This window comes from Taudactylus pleione, unplaced genomic scaffold (assembly GCF_031769625.1).
Source record: "Taudactylus pleione unplaced genomic scaffold, aTauple2 ptg000021l, whole genome shotgun sequence".
Taxonomy (NCBI): Eukaryota; Metazoa; Chordata; class Amphibia; order Anura; family Myobatrachidae; genus Taudactylus; species Taudactylus pleione.
The window spans coordinates 1481816-1499638 of NW_028284423.1; positions in this window are offsets into that span (position 1 = coordinate 1481816).

Here is a 17823-nt window from a genome sequence, read left to right on the forward strand (position 1 = left end):
AGCCCCCCCGATCCGAGTCCGATCCGAGTCAGGCTCGACGTTTCCCGCCTGACTCGGATCTGAAATCGAGGCAAAACGTCATCATCCCGCCTTCCGAGTCTCGCGGGTTTTGGATCCTATATAAGGTACCCGCGTCGGCGCCATTTTCTCACTCGGCTGTGGACAGTGAAGAGGGAGGGTGGGAGTTAGGGCTGTGTAGTGTAGTGTAGTGTAGTGCTGCTGTTGTCCACTACTTCAAAGTCCATAGGGGCTGGCTGTGTTGTGCTGCTGTTGTTAATAGGGGCTGTGTCCACTACTTCAAAGTCCATAGGGGCTGGCTGGACTGTGTTGTGCAGTCAGTTCTCCATAGAGGCTGTGTCCACTCCAAAGTCCTGTGCAGTGTCCCAGTCCTAAAGGAGTGCTGTAGTGTTGTCCAGGGGGTGCTCTGTCCATCAGGGGTGCTCCCCCCAAGTGCTAAAAAAATTATATATTTTCTGTGTTTGTGAATTGTGTGCGCAGTAGCCGCACGTGCATCAACAAAGTAGTGCCAAGCGTGCGCCTGTGTCATAAGTAAAGGGCCGGCTGGCTTGACCGTTAAAGGGTGCTGTAACCCCCGAAAGTACACTCCAGTCCAAACCAAAAAAAAATAATTTTCTGTGTTTGTGAATTGTGTGCGCAGTAGCCGCACGTGCATCAACAAAGTAGTGCCAAGCGTGCACCTGTGTCATAAGTAAAGGGCCGGCTGGCTTGACCGTTAAGGGTGCTGTAACCCCCGAAAGTACACTCCAGTCCAAACCAAAAAAAAATTATTTTCTGTGTTTGTGAATTGTGTGCGCAGTAGCCGCACGTGCATCAACAAAGTAGTGCCAAGCGTGCGCCTGTGTCATAAGTAAAGGGCCGGCTGGCTTGACCGTTAAAGGGTGCTGTAACCCCCAAAGTACACTCCAGTCCAAACCAAAAAAAAAATTATTTTCTGTGTTTGTGAATTGTGTGCGCAGTAGCCGCACGTGCATCAACAAAGTAGTGCCAAGCGTGCGCCTGTGTCATAAGTAAAGGGCCGGCTGGCTTGACCGTTAAGGGTGCTGTAACCCCCGAGAGTACACTCCAGTCCAAACCAAAAAAAAAATTATTTTCTGTGTTTGTGAATTGTGTGCGCAGTAGCCGCACGTGCATCAACAAAGTAGTGCCAAGCGTGCGCCTGTGTCATAAGTAAAGGGCCGGCTGGCTTGACAATTAAAGGGTGCTGTAACCCCCAAAGTACACTCCAGTCCAAACCAAAAAAAAAATTATTTTCTGTGTTTGTGAATTGTGTGCGCAGTAGCCGCACGTGCATCAACAAAGTAGTGCCAAGCGTGCGCCTGTGTCATAAGTAAAGGGCCGGCTGGCTTGACCGTTAAAGGGTGCTGTAACCCCCGAAAGTACACTCCAGTCCAAACCAAAAAAAAATTATTTTCTGTGTTTGTGAATTGTGTGCGCAGTAGCCGCACGTGCATCAACAAAGTAGTGCCAAGCGTGCGCCTGTGTCATAAGTAAAGGGCCGGCTGGCTTGACCGTTAAGGGTGCTGTAACCCCCGAGAGTACACTCCAGTCCAAACCAAAAAAAAAATTATTTTCTGTGTTTGTGAATTGTGTGCGCAGTAGCCGCACGTGCATCAGCAAAGTAGTGCCAAGCGTGCGCCTGTGTCATAAGTAAAGGGCCGGCTGGCTTGACAATTAAAGGGTGCTGTAACCCCCAAAGTACACTCCAGTCCAAACCAAAAAAAAAATTATTTTCTGTGTTTGTGAATTGTGTGCGCAGTAGCCGCAAGTGCATCAACAAAGTAGTGCCAAGCGTGCGCCTGTGTCATAAGTAAAGGGCCGGCTGGCTTGACAATTAAAGGGTGCTGTAACCCCCGAAAGTACACTCCAGTCCTAACCAAAAAAAAATTATTTTCTGTGTTTGTGAATTGTGTGCGCAGTAGCCGCACGTGCATCAACAAAGTAGTGCCAAGCGTGCGCCTGTGTCATAAGTAAAGGGCCGGCTGGCTTGACCGTTAAGGGTGCTGTAACCCCCGAGAGTACACTCCAGTCCAAACCAAAAAAAAAATTATTTTCTGTGTTTGTGAATTGTGTGCGCAGTAGCCGCACGTGCATCAACAAAGTAGTGCCAAGCGTGCGCCTGTGTCATAAGTAAAGGGCCGGCTGGCTTGACAATTAAAGGGTGCTGTAACCCCCAAAGTACACTCCAGTCCAAACCAAAAAAAAAATTATTTTCTGTGTTTGTGAATTGTGTGCGCAGTAGCCGCACGTGCATCAACAAAGTAGTGCCAAGAGTGCGCCTGTGTCATAAGGGCCGGCTGGCTTGACCGTTAAAGGGTGCTGTAACCCCCAAAGTACACTCCAGTCCAAACCAAAAAAAAAATTATTTTCTGTGTTTAGCCGCACGTATATATCAAATCGATATAACATAAATGGAGGACCAAACTTTCTCCGATAAAAATAAAATAGAGAAAGATCAAGAACCACTTCCTCCTAGTGCTGAAGCTGCTGCCACTAGTCATGACATAGACGATAACATGCCATCAACGTCGTCTGCCAAGGCCGATGCCCAATGTCATAGTAGAGGGCACATACAATCCCAAATGGCAAAGTTCAGGAAAATGACCTTGAAAAAGACATTTAAATCAGCTGAAGAGAAACGTAAACTTGCCAATATGCCATTTACGACACGGAGTGGCAAGGAACGGCTAAGGTCGATCCCTAGTATGTTCATGACTAGTGGTTCAGCTTCACATGACGATGGAAGCCCTCCTCCCACTAAAAAAATCAAAAGAGTTAAGCTGGCAAAAGCACAGCGAAGAACTGTGCTTTCTAAGAAGATATCACAAATCCCCAAGGAGAGTCCAAGTGTGGTGGTGGTTGCGATGCCTGACCTTCCCAGCACTGGACGGGAAGAGGTGGCTCTTTCCACCATTTGCACGCCCCCTGCAAGTGCTGAAAGGAGCACCCACAGTCCACTTGCTGATATGCAAATTGAAGATGTCACTGTTGAAGTACAACAGGATGAGGATACTGGTGTAGCTGGCGCTGAGGAGGAAGTTGGCGAGGAGGATTCTGATGGTGATGTGGTTTGTTTAAATCAGGCTCCGGGGGAGACAGTTGTTGTCCGTGGGATGAAAAAGCCCATCACGGTCATGCCTGGGCAGAAGACCAAACATTCCACCTCTTTGGTCTGGCAATATTTCTATCCAAATCCGGACAACAACTGTCTTGCCATATGTACCATATGTAAAGGTGAAATAAGTAGGGGTAGGGACGTCAACCACCTAGGAACATCCTCCCTTATACGGCACCTGGAGCGCGTTCATAAAAAGTTACTGTCAAGTTCAGAAACTTTGGCTAAGACCGTAAGCAGTCCAGGGACACCTAAATCCCGTTGTCCTGTTGTATCCAAGCGCCTGCAAACCACACCGTCAACTCCCTCCTCGTCAATTTCCTCCTTAGTCAGGATCGGAAGTAGTCCTGCAGGCCATGTCACTGGCATGACTGACTCTCCTATCCGGGATTCCTCTGGAGGATCCTGCATTGCTACGCCTACTGCTGCCGCTGCTGCTGTTGCTGCTGCTGGGAGTCGTTCATCATCCCAGAGAGGAAGTAGGAACACCACTACTTTTACTAAACAATTGACCCTCCAAAAGTCCTTAGCGAGGAGGATGAAGTACGACAGCAGTCATCCTGAAGCAAAACGTATAACTGAGGCCTTGACTGCTATGTTGGTGTTAGACGTGCGTCCGGTATCCGCCATTAGTGCAGTGGGATTTAGACAATTGATGGAGGTAGTGTGTCCCCGGTTCCAAATCCCGTCTAGATTCCACTTCACTAGGCAGGCGATACCGAGACTGTACAGAAACGTCAGAAAAAGTGTCCTCAGTGTCCTGAAAAATGCCGTTGTACACAATGTCCACTTAACCACGGACATGTGGACAAGTGGAACAGGGCAGACTAAGGACTATATGACTGTGACAGCCCACTGGGTAGATGTATCACCTTACGCAGCAACAGCAGCAGCGTCACCAGTAGCAGCATCTCAGAAACGCCAGCTCGTTACAAGGCAGGCTACGCTGTGTATCACCGGTTTCAGTAAGAGGCACACCGCCGACAACCTCTTAGAGAAACTGAGGGAAATCATCGCCCAGTGGCTTACCCCACTTAGACTCTCCTGGGGATTTGTGATATCTGACAACGCCACCAATATTGTGCGGGCATTACATCTGGGCAAATTCCAGCACGTCCCATGTTTTGCTCACACAATAAACTTGGTGGTGCAGAATTTTCTGAAAAGCGACAGGGGCGTGCAGGAGACGCTTTGGGTGGCCCGAAAAATTTCTGGCCACTTTCGCCATTCAGCGACTGCGTGCCGAAGACTGGAGCGCCAGCAAACACTCTTGAACCTGCCCCGCCATCACCTGAAGCAAGAGGTTGTGACGCGGTGGAACTCAACCCTCTATATGCTTCAGAGGATGGAGGAGCAGCAAAAGGCCATACAAGCCTATACATCCACCTATGACGTAGGCAAAGGAGGGGGTATGCACCTGACTCAAGCGCAGTGGAGAATGATTTCCGTGTTGTGCAAGGTTCTCCAGCCCTTCGGACTTGCCACACGTGAAGTCAGTTCAGACACAGCCAGCTTGAGTCAGGTCATTCCCCTCATCAGGCTTTTGCAGAAGCAGCTGGAGAAAGTGAAGGAGGAGCTAAGACGGAGCGATTCCGCTCGGCATGTGGGACTTGTGGATGAAGCCCTTCATTCGCTTTGCCAGGATTCCAGGGTGGTCAATCTGTTGAAATCAGACCACTACATTTTGGCCACCGTGCTTGATCCTAGGTTTAAAGCCTATGTGGTGTCTCTCTTTCCGGCCGACACAAGCCTGCAGAGGTGCAAAGACCTGCTGGTGAACACACTGTCAGCTGAAGCGGAACGTGACACGTCAACGGCTCCTTCTTCATTTTCTCCCGCAACTGGGGCTGCCAGGAAAAAACTTAGGTATCCTAAGCAACCCGCTGGCGGTGATGCAGGGCAGGCAGGACCAAGTTTGGACATCTGGTCCGGACTGAAGGACCTGGCAACAATTTCTGACATGTCTACTGTCACTGCATATGATACTGTCACCATTGACAGAATGGTGGAGGATTACATCGGTGACAGCATCCAAGTAGGCATGTCAGACAGTCCATACCTGTACTGGCAGGAAAAAGAGGCAATTTGGAGGCCCCTGTACAAGCTGGCTCTATTTTACCTGAGTTGCCCCCCCTCCAGTGTGTACTCCGAAAGAGTGTTTAGTGCAGCCGGGAACCTTGTCAGTGAAAGGCGTAGGAGGTTGCTTCCACAGAATGTGGAGAAGATGATGTTCATCAAAATGAATTATCAGCTCTTCCAGGGAGACCAGCCTCCAGAAGGTACAGAGGGACCTGTGGTGGTGGATTCAAGTGGGGACGAGTTAATACTTTGTGAGGATGAGGATGTACACAACACTGAAGAGGGTGAGGAATCGGTGGATGAGGATGACATCTTGCCTCCGTAGAGCCAGTTTGTGCAGGGACACATTAATTGCCAGCTTGTTTTGTGGGGGCCCAAACGAACCAATCATTTCAGCCACAGTTGTGTGGCAGACCCTGGTGCTGAAATGATTGATTTGTTAAAGTGTGCATGTCCTGTTTATACAACATAAGGGTGGGTGGGAGGGCCCAAGGACAATTCCATCTTGCACTTCTTTTTTTTCTTTGCATTATGTACAGTTTGGGGCCTAGTTTTTCTAACTGCCATCCTGTCTGCCACTGCAGTGTCACTCCTAGATGGGTCACGTGTTTGTGCCGCCCACTCGTGTCGCTTAGCATAGTCATCCAGCTACCTCGGTGCAACCTTTTGGACATGAAAACACTATTGTGAGGTGTGAGGTGTTCAGAATAGACTGGAAATGAGTGGAAATTAAGGTTATTGAGGTTAATAATAGCATAGGAGCAGAGAAACCAACAAATTCTGTGATTTTAGCTGTTTTTATGCTTTTTAAAAAAAAAATACAGATCCAAAACACAAAACCCAGAACCCAAAACACGGAAGGGTGGTTTTGGCAAAACCAATCCAGATCCAAAACACGAAGAAAGATCCAGATCCAAAACCAAAACACAAAACACGAAAAGTGGCCGGTGCACACCCCTAGTACACACCCACTTTACCGTTGTGCTTGTAGGTGCTGCTTTCACATTCTTCCTGAAATCCTTTTTCAAAAGTAGGCAAGTAATGTATGAATTGGAACCTGTCCAGTACTTTTATCAGTCCAGGCATATTTTGTAGAGAATGCCCATAAATAGGTGTATGCCACCAATGTGGTCCCATAGCCACATTTTTTTCAGACATAAATGATTGCCCCCATGTGTTTCTCTCCTTTATGCTAAAGGCATAATTTTGATATTTTTGTCCAGAAACTGTTTGTCTGCATCTGCATGTTAAATTAGTGAGTGTGTTACTTAAGGACATTGGCCCTCATTCAGACCCACTCGCAAGCGGGCGCACGTACGTTAGGCGTACGTACAAAAATATTTAAATTCAATGGCTCGCTCGTATTTTCGTTCGCATCTAAAATTCCTCCCTAAACTCTGACGACCCCTCCTCTAACTAACGAGCGTACGAAATAGCGAGCGTACATCCCCGAAATGGCTTGAAAGGAACGCACGCACAAGTATAAACAGGAAGTGGCCTTGTCAGATGTCGATTACCTGCTCCTTTATTCTGCCTACCTCCATCAATCGTATCATGCCAATCAATGTATCAATTAGCTTAATTGTTTGTTTTTTTTCAACACAATGCAAGAAACTTTACTCTTGTCCGTGTTTGTGTTTACCCGCAGAATACGTACGGATGAAACATTCGCTTTTATTGTTCAAAAAACATGTGAACCACAATTAAACAATTGTTCTATTGCTGTGGATCCCCGCATATTTCCCTGGGTTCATTTCTTTATTTAAATTTGCTTACGCATGTCACTGCATCAAGCCTATCATAACTCTCCAGAGATTTCTGGCCCTGTCGAACACATGACTCATACACTAACCAATAAAATTGCTCCTGTTAATTTCCAAAATACATTAGCCAATCAGAAAATTTTTACACACTTTATCAAAAATGATTTTTAAGAAAAACACCATTGCCATCATGAGAGCCTCCGCATTCACCAGGCGCGAGCTGCTGGTGCTTACGGAGGTCATGGATCGCCGGATCACCAGCCAGCCTCCACCCATCACCAACCGGCAGAAGCGCTCCGCGTATGCGGAGGCACGGTCCCGCCTGCGGCCCTTCGGCTCACGCCGCAACATCGGGCAGCTGGAGCGCAGGTGGTCCGACCTGCAACGGCGAACGCCCCGCTTGCTGGCATGCTTTCGCATGCAGATCGAGGAAAGTAAGTGTTATGTATTGTGGTTTTAATGTTTGTGTTTGTGGGGCAAACTGCGTGTGCATGTTTTCCTGTCTGTCCTATTTATTATTTGTACTCATATCTGCGTGTGCATGTTTTCCTGTCTGTCCTATTTATTATTTGTACTCATATCTGCGTGTGCATGTTTTCCTGTCTGTCCTATTTATTATTTGTACTCATATCTGCGTGTGCATGTTTTCCTGTCTGTCCTATTTGTTATTTGTACTCATATCTGCGTGTGCATGTTTTCCCTCTATTTCTGATTTATTCATTCTACTCCTATTTGAATTATTTTTTGGGTTGTGTTTTTTTTTTAGTTTTGGTCCCCGGATTTGTCCATAAACTAACCGCAATTTCTTTGACATATTTTAGGGGGACAGCCAAGACTCCGCCGTCACCGTCCGTCCAGACGGCGTTCCCGGCCACTATCCCCAACCCCCAGCCAACACTCCACCCCAAATCTTTCCCCTATTCCCCACTCCTCCCCATCCTTCCCAGACCCTCTCCCGGAAATGTCGGGCCTCCTTCCCCTCCGTCCCACTTCCCCCTCTCCTCCACCCACCCCTCTTCCAATTACCCCCTCCCCGGAGTCCATCATAACTCCTCCCCATTCTTTGGGGAATGACGGATCCTCCGAGGAGGATCATGGAGGCATTTCCGGAGCTCCCGTTTTGGCTCCCGGTATGTTTTTATTTTGTTTTTTTTTTAAAGCACAAACTGTTTGTATGTAATCATGTGTCGTGCCTTTCTTTGTGTTTTTGTGGCTTGACTTTTGGTGATTTCGCAGTTTGCCTTTACCTCTTCCTGGTGATTTCAACATACACATATCACACCTGTGGGAATTTGTACATAGGCCTTGTATTTTTGGCAGCACCCCTTTTTTATTTTTTTTTAGGTTTAGGAGTGATTTCGTTGTGTTTTTGTTTTTTTAATGTGGATTCCCTATTGTTGTATTAACCCACACACTTTTCTCACCCACAGAGGAACAGAGGCGTCGGCAAGAGGTGGCGGATTGTGTTGGCCAGATGCGCCAACATGTAATTGGCATTCTTGTGGCCCTCGACCGGCTGTCTGGCCTCCTTCGCCAGTAGTTTTTTTATTTTTGTTAACTTTTCAAAATAAATTTTTTCATACAAATATACGTTCTGGCTCATTTTTTAAATCCAAAACCAAGATAGTTTAGCCTGACATAAGTAGACTGTTCCTGCAAGGATTTCCCTTTTTTAAAAGTTAGATTGTGTTTTGTCTTTGTATGTCAAACAGACACAAGAAACACATAACAGTAACAATGTCATTTCCCTTTTTGGGTGTAGTGTCAATTACATATTTCTACATTTTACAGGTTCGTAGTTGGTGCGCAAGCTGCTTAGGCCAATCTTACAAATCCCAAGGTTGGGCCAGGCTTCCTTTTGGTGTGGGTTGGGAAGCTGAAAACATATTTCAGTTTAGCTCAACTGGCGTCAGTACTGGATTACCCCTTAGTCAAATGTAACTTGTGTTAACCTGGTTACACTTGCTGTTAACGTCCCAAAAAAGGAAGACCATTTCACTCTCCAAACATTTATTCACAACATAACAGAGAAAACAAAGTGGTCACTCCCAAAAAAAGAACACAGTGATAAATTCAAATACAACACATACCAAGAAATAATTAAATAAAAACAAAAAATCAAGAACTGGTTGACGAAGGACCATGCCAACATGATTCCGCAAACATGGCGTTGCGATATGGGTTCCAGAATATATGCCCAAAAGGACCAGATCCAGGTTTGGTAAGGGTAGCAGGAAGTAGTGAGCGTTGGAGTGCCAAAGATTATGTGAACAAACAGAAGATGGTGAGAAAAAAAACACAAAATTAGATGTTCGCAAACAAACACAAACACATTAGGTATAAACACTGTAGTTTTGTTACAACTTACCTAAAAAATCTGGCCACAACATCATCGCGTATGGCCCCCCCACATACTGACCTCCGACCAACCTCGGGGGGGCCATCCTCAGGTAAGGCATCCTCTGGCTGCATTGGGACACCACTCCTTATGGCAATGTTGTGAAATATCCCACACAGGACCACAATTTTAGACACCATATCCGGCACATACATGAGCTCGCCACCAGAGCGGTGGAGGCATTTGAATCGGCCTTTTAAAAGGCCAATACAGCGCTCCACCACTTGCCTGGTGGCTGTAAGTGCGGAATTATACGCACTTTGTGGCCCTGGTGTGGGAGCCAAATAAGGAGTGAGCAGCCAGGACATGCAAGGGTATCCACTGTCTCCTGTGAAAAAAAATAGACAACATCAGGAACACTGTGTATCAAGCTTAACATTGTTATGTACTAAAGGTCTCCACTTACCCAGAAGCCACGCATCACCAGCTTGTAGGTTGGTTAATTTCTGCCATATCCCTGATTGCCGGATGACGAAGGAGTCATGAGCACTTCCTGGTAATTTAGCATTCAGGGACAGGATCTGGAGGGAGGCATCACATACCACCATTACATTCAGGGAGTGATAGTGTTTACGGTTTCTAAATATTGCCTCCAGCCGTGCTGGAGGCTGAAGTGGTATGTGAGTACCATCCACAACCCCTATGATGTGTGGGAAGCCAGCTATTTGGTAAAAATTGGCCTTGGCCACACTAAGGGCACCCATATCCAAAGGCATTTTAATAAAATGATGGAGGTGCTTGAAAAGTGCCTCCATCACTGCCCTCAGGATCCGGGAAAAGGAGGATTGGGAGATGCCCGCCACTATTCCCACCGTTGTTTGAAACGATCCTGAGGCACAGAAATGTAACACCGCCATAAATTGCGTCAGTGGTGGTATTGCTGTTGGACTGTCAATTTGCCGCTCAAGATCACTTTCTATTAATGAGAGAGTGTCTATGATGATTTTGGGAGGTAGACGGTAGCGTCTTAAAACCTCATCATCGGGCATTCCAAAAAGGGTGACACGTGTTCGAAATATCTGGGGCCTTGCATGCCTACGATGCCTACGCCTGGGACGAGTTTGAGGTTGGTCGTCTTCCGGGAGCAGGGCCAGAACAATTCGCCCCAGATCTACCTGAAATTCAAAGTTTACAATGTAAGGCTTTTGAGCCACCCCAAAAGTAACATAAAACAACTTAGCTTTATGATACCATCCATAGCTGCTTACATGCCGGGGTATTGTCATGATACGTATAAACTGTAAAAAAGCCAAAAATGAGACATCAAAAATTTAGAGGGTGATTTTATGTTTGTCAAATTGGTGCAAGCCAACACATAAAATAGGCGAAACACACATTTGGCCATTGATGAAAACGACATTGCACACCGTACGTCAAATAGGGGTCAAATGGACCCCAAAAATGGAAAAGGGAAAAGCAAAACTGGTTTACATGATGAATAAGCCTCGAAAAATGCGTTAATTATTTCGCAAATGCAAGTCACTACACCAACAGTCAAAAATGCGTTAATTAGTTCGCAAATGCAAGTCACTACACCAACAGTCAAAAATGCGTTAATTATTTCGCAAATGCAAGTCACTACACCAACAGTCAAAAATGCGTTAATTAGTTCGCAAATGCAAGTCACTACACCAACAGTCAAAAATGCGTTAATTAGTTCGCAAATGCAAGTCACTACACCAACAGTCAAAAATGCGTTTAGTTCGCAAATGCAAGTCACTACACCAACAGTCAAAAATGCGTTAATTAGTTCGCAAATGCAAGTCACTACACCAACAGTCAAAAATGCGTTAATTAGTTCGCAAATGCAAGTCACTACACCAACAGTCAAAAATGCGTTAATTAGTTCGCAAATGCAAGAAAAATAATGGACTTACCAAAATCGAATATATAAGATTTCCCTCAAAAAGGTCTTTGGGTCCGAAAGCCAAAACAAACTAAAATAGATGAAATTAGTGTTAAAAAAAAAATATAAAACAAAAAACCAGAAGTAGACACCAATTGGCCACAAATTAGACTGCACAAAACTTACCAAATCAGGAAACGATGGCAAAAAATAAACCAAAAAAATGCGAACGGAAAACCAAAACTGTAGCAAACCAAAAAAAATACAAACACCGCCAAATCCTCCAACCGCAAACAACAAAATCCAACCAACTTAACCGCCAACAATCCAACAACGCAACCTCGACTCCACACACACCAAGCCATAAATAGTGTTTATTTTCCCGCACAAATTAAGGATGAATCATAGGGACGCACAATCAATGATGCGGCCGCAAACTTAGGACGCATGTATAAATACGTCACGAAATCACATTTAATTTCTGGTTGATTTCATTCTGGAAGCAGAGACATGGCTTCAGACCAGGGAAACAATGGCCAAAATTCCGGCGGTAAGGCCTTCATGCATTTTGTCTCAATGATTCTTTTAAAACATAATATTGTGCAAGTTGTGAAGTGGCTAAATCTGCATATTTACCCAAATAGGTGAGGAGGATGACATGGAAGAGACTGCTGGCCCCAGTCAACCCGCCAAAGCTGCCAAAAAAAAAAGGCAGCCACATTTCACAAGCAAGGAGATGGAGGTTTTGATCCAGAAGTGCGTTGACATCCTGCCCCAGGCAGCCAGGAATATGAGCCAAAGCCAGAAGTGGAGAATGTGGGAGGAGGTCGCCGTTGCTGTCAATAGGGTGGGTGATTATGTCCGTCTAGCCCGGGATGTCAAACGGCGGTAAGTAAACACTTTCCCATCCTATAAACAAACCCCATTGTAAAAAAAAAGGATAATGGTTCCAATTTCATTCCACAGATGGGCAGACTTCAAATATCGTCTCAAGCAAAAACTTGCCGACAGGGCTAGGCATGCAAGGGGGACAGGTGGGGGTCCCACCCCTGTGTCATTGGAGTTGACAGACTTAGAAGAGCTGGCACAGGGGTGTGTGCAGGCTGTGGAGGTGTTTGGCGTGTCCAACATGGATACGGACATGCCAGACTTTGCGGCTCCTCATGTTGGCCAAGGTAAGTCTTGTGATGTCACCAACTCTGAAATGCTATTGTGCCAATATGTAGATTCTAATGTGAGTCTTTTCGCATTTTTCCTAACAGAGACAGAGGCGGATGAGTCTGCTCCAGAGGGGAGCCTTGGCCGCAGAATTTCTGCTGGCTCTGCAGGGGAGGAACCAGTACATCCGGCTGAGGACCCTGCAGAAGCCAGTCCAGGGCGTGCCCCCTCGCAGGCAGTGGGCCTCCTCACAGAACTCAATTTTAAATCGGATTTCCATACGGAGATTCTGCAGAGGATGGACGCCAGTCTGATACGGGTGGCTGAGGCCCTGGAGCAAAATGCTGCGGCCAACGTGACCATTGCTCAGGCCCTGGCGGAAAATACCAGGGCCAACATCCGCATCGCCGATGCCCTGGAGCAGCTCGTTCGCCAGCACATGGTGGAGCCGACCTCCCTTCCTGCCGGAACATCCGGATCCTCCACCTCTGGCACAACATCAGCCAATCCTCCAAATGTGCCTAGCCCTGTGCCTAGTCCAGAGGCCACAACATCTGCCTCTGGACAGGCCAGCCCGATGGCATCCCGGACCCGGTCTGGCGCCCACCCTCACCCAGCCAAACGGGCGAGAAAACGGTGACAGCAATGGCGACTTTTCCCACACTCCTTCTGTGCTTGGCTCATATTCCTTTCTGGTCAAAACTTCCCTCTCCTTTCTTGTGAAATGTTTTTAATTTTGGTATTTACGTTTATGTTACCAGTTATGGGTTTTTTTTTTTTTTTAACAAATATCTTTGCCACAAAAAAAGGCAACAAAATATTAGGCCAATTTGTTTATGTTTAAACAATAAATTTAAAACAAAAAACTGACATTGTATTGTGACATTATTGTACAAATGGGTTACATTTAATCCTGGCCCTAAAGGCAAAAACTGACCCTCTTAAAAAAAAAAAAGGCCTCTTTAAGGAACGTTTAAAAAATCACATAGCGATGCAAATTCCACAGTAAACCAAAAAAAAGGGGAGCTAATTAAAACATGATGACATTATTGTTACAATAGGCCATAACCAACAAATTGTGGCCAAAATAAAACACCAAAAATGTACGCTAATTGATTGTGTAATCATGACATTAGCAGCTCTGATTTCCACCTGCGTACGCTTTTGTGCTATCCCAATAAACTGCTTTCCAAACACATACCAAGCCGGTTTTCAATCCAACACTAATTACTTTACTGACCAGCCGCGATTAATCGCAGCACCATCGTTGAGTCCCGGGACGGAGGAGAAGGCCATCGCCAATGTGGTCGAGTAATCCTGACCCTAAGCTGTGCGAGCATTTTGAAGGGAAAGCGGATGTTCCAGTGACGTATGAGACGGTCCGAACACATTTGACGTTCGCATCTGCTAATGTATGTACGCCCCAAAAACGCCTCGCCACGCCTGCGTTTTTTCATCTCCACCCCCGTCAACACCCAAAAACGCCCTGTTCTGTCAATCACATTTGACATGTCACTTCCTGTACGCTATTTTAGGAATGAGAGAAAAAAAGCTCGCAATCTGCCGTACGCACATGCGCAGTGTAACACCGACGCATGCGCGGTTAGTCAACATCGGAACGCAACGAGCGTACTGTTGTTAACGTGCGGCTCTGAATGAGGGCCATTGTCACCAACTGAATACATCATATTCTTGTTTGGATTAAAGCAGTTTGTGTTAACTTCAATAATATTCGAACTATGCAGCAGGGAACATTACAAAGACAGACTGACAGTACCTTTTGCTGAACATGCATGCCAATCCCTATTACACAGCAGTGTGGAATATACGATGAGCAGAAACTGTGCAAAGAAAATAATTCAGTAGAAGAATTCTCTGTTGCGAACTGGTGTTACCAGGTTGTATGCACTAAATAATAAATCATAGTAAATGTTAAAAAAAAAAAAAGCGGAAAAATAAAAATGTATTTCATTGTGTTCTTTGCTTACGCATCCTTCATTTTGCACATACAAGACTGCTAAGGGAAAGAGTTGCTAAATATCTAATGTTTAACAATAATGTCCCAGAAGACATAATTTTTCTAGAATGGGATGAACACAAATATTTACTTAGTTTACTTGAATTTAACTAAAATTAAACACCTCTGTGGGTACAATGATTATTCAAAAATTCTGCTATTCTACTCAGACATAACAAGGGATATGTACAGTGTTGGAGTGGCATAGAAATTGGTTTAACTAAAGACCTGTACACACTGGACGATAAAAGTGAACGATATGAACAATATTATTCAACGATATATTGTTCATATCGTTCACTGTACATGCACTGAATGATCGACAATGCGCGATCCTGCGGGACGATATTGATATCCCCCATCGGCTGAACATGCAGCTCAATATGGGGATATCGTTAACAATGCCATCCTGCCAATTGCAGTATGGCCCTGTTCCTCTCCCCCGTCGTCGTTCGTCGTGGCCAACATTGGCAAGTGTGTATACACTTACTGATGTCGGCACCCCCGCTGGGCCCGCCGCGTCTAATATCGCTCATCACACACATCGTCTAGTGCACAGGTTCTCAAACTCGGTCCTCAGGGCCCCAAACAGTGCATGTTTTTCAGGTCTCCTTACAGAATCAAGTGAAATAATTTGCTCCACCTGTGGATCTTTTAAACTCTGTCAGTGAGTAATGAATACACCTGTGCACCTGCTGGTGACCTGGGAAACGTTACCTATGTGGGTTCCTGAGGACTGAGGGGGTCATTCAGACCCGCTCGCGAGCGCAGGACGCTCGCAAGTGGGTCTATGTTACCCCAATGCGCATGTGCACGACGGAGGGAGCTCCGTCGTGCGCATGCGCTAGACCCGGACAGCGACAGCCAAGCTGTCGCTCCGGGTCTCGCACCAAAGGGGGCGTGCTGTCGATGGTGACTGACAGCACGCCCCCTTTGGTGGGCATGCCGGGGGCGTGGCTGCCAGACGGAGGCGTTTCCATGGGAACGCCTACCGTCTGGCTCCGGCCCCACTGACATCACTAGTGGTGTCAGTGGGAGTGATTTTGGCTCTGATAGAGCCAAAATCACTCCAGGGCTTGCGGTCACCGAGACCCTACCGCAGGGTCTTGTCGCAAGCCCGATGGTCGCGATGGTCTTGACCATCGCGACCATCTTTTTTGGCCGTTCACATATGCTGTAGGTGGTCACCAACAGCTATGCGAGCGGCCAGGAGCCCGCTCCATTTTTAGGTAGGAGGGCACTGATTCAGAGCGAGCGCTCTGGTCAGAGCGTCCGGCTCTGAATCAGGCCCTGAGTTGAGAACCACTGGCCTAGTGTGTATGAGCCTTAACAGCATTGTGATTCTATGTGTAGGTGAACATCTGTTTTTATCAATGGATTATATGGCTGTAAGATATATATAATATAATATAATTGTTAACTATCATTTCCATACAGAAATTGGCAGAGGTTTTCTCATGAACAATTTAAAAAATGTTTCTAGTTCTTGCAACAATGTTTTTGGGAATGTAAAGTGTGAAATTTTAACATTGAAGGGTATATTTACTAAAGTGAGAGTTTTTAGAAATGGAGATGTTGCCCATTTGCACCTGCTAGATTAGATAATAGCTAGAATCTGATTGGTTGCTATGGGCAACATCTCCACTTCTACAAACTTACACTTTAGTTTTTGTTTTAACTCAAGTTAATATAGCAACAGGTTTAGATTTTGACATGTTCCTTGAAGCAGCAAGAGATTGAGGCTCGGAGCCTATACAGATTGGGGTTAGTTGTGCAGTGCGTCAGGATCCTGTCTTGATCACCCCTTTTTTCTGAAAATGCCCACTAATGATTTCTTTACAAAAAGTCTTTCCGAATCCCTGGGCATGCTCAGTAATATTGGTGTGTAGCTGCGTCTGCTTTCCTGAAAACCAGTGGCCTATTTGATCCTTTGCCTGAGGATGACTGAGTCTGATAGGGGTATTCAATATGGAGCGAAAACTCAGTTTTTGCGATGTTTTCGCACCAATGACGTCATTTTTCGGAGGTTTTGGTTTTACACCGTATTCAATTGCAAACACTTTTCGCAGGTTCGAAAAGTCTTTGAAAAAAAACAGGAATAACTTTTCACCACTGAATAGGTGGCGAAAAAAGTGCAGAATTGGGGTTTAGGGGTGCAGGCTTAAAAAAAATAGCCTGCACCCCTTCGAATGACATTTTAAAAATAACTGTGTCAAAAAAAGTTTTTGTTAAAAATAGGGACACCCCAAAAAATTTATGTAAAAATTGGGGTGAAAAAAAAAATTGGGAAAAAAGTGTTTAAAAATAGGGAAATAGGTTCAGGGCTATTCTGCAGGTATGCGGCAGGTGTATTCTCGAATAGGCTATTAGCGGCAGGTTCATAGTTGCAGAATTTTTGAAAACTTACTTTAGGGACATAAAAATATGCTAGTACCCATTTTCATGTACCCCAAATTTGAAGGGACCACTTAAAAAAAACGTAAAAAAAACCCCTAAGTGCTCTTCTGCAACACTTCTTCAATGTCGGGAAAAAACACCTGCTGCGGCTATTTAAATCCCGACTTTCATTTGCAGGCTAAAACGGGGGTACTCATAGTGATCCCCTATGTTTTTACAACTTTAGGGGGGTCCTACAATTTATTCCAGGAAAATTTCATTTTTTTACGCAGATCCCACTTCGCAGCTTCCCGTTTTCGTAGGTTTTATATTGAATACGGGGATAAAGCGGGCGCGCGCCCAATATTTATCCCAGGAAAATCTCCGTTGTGGAGCGAAAAGTCCAGCACGGACTTTTCGCTCCCATATTGAATACCCCTCTGAGTCTACAAATCTAATAGTTTAGCAAGTTAGCTGTTATTGCACCAACCCATCTTTAGACTGTGATATCTCTTCTTTGCTGTGAATGTTGATACCTACCATGGACATTGGTTTTTCTGACTCCATTGCACTTGAAGTATTTGGCTGTATCTTGTGAGTACTGTATCTGAATGTAGTTATGGTGTGAGTTACACCAACAAAAAAAATCTATAGAACTGCAGTCAGAATATCGAATAAATTTAAATATATATATATGTATCTGTGATTGTGTCAATGCTCATTTATTTTAAAATACACATATACTGTACAAATGAATCTTACTACATACCATATGAAAATAGAACAATATTAAATAATAAATATTCTCACAAAATAATTTGACCAGTAGTCTGAAAATAAGCACAATAGCACTTTGAGGGAGTTTGCAGCTGTTTAGTTAGATTCATTATTCTTTCTCCTCTTCCTGAGGCATGTTATCATCTAATCATCTTCTGTTCTATATTAAGGATTTCTGCCAGTGAGATCGTACTTTATGTACTCACTGATAAAGTATGACTTTTTGCAAGTTCCTCCTGCCTGCACCTGAATTCCATGAAAAAAAGTCAAAATTAT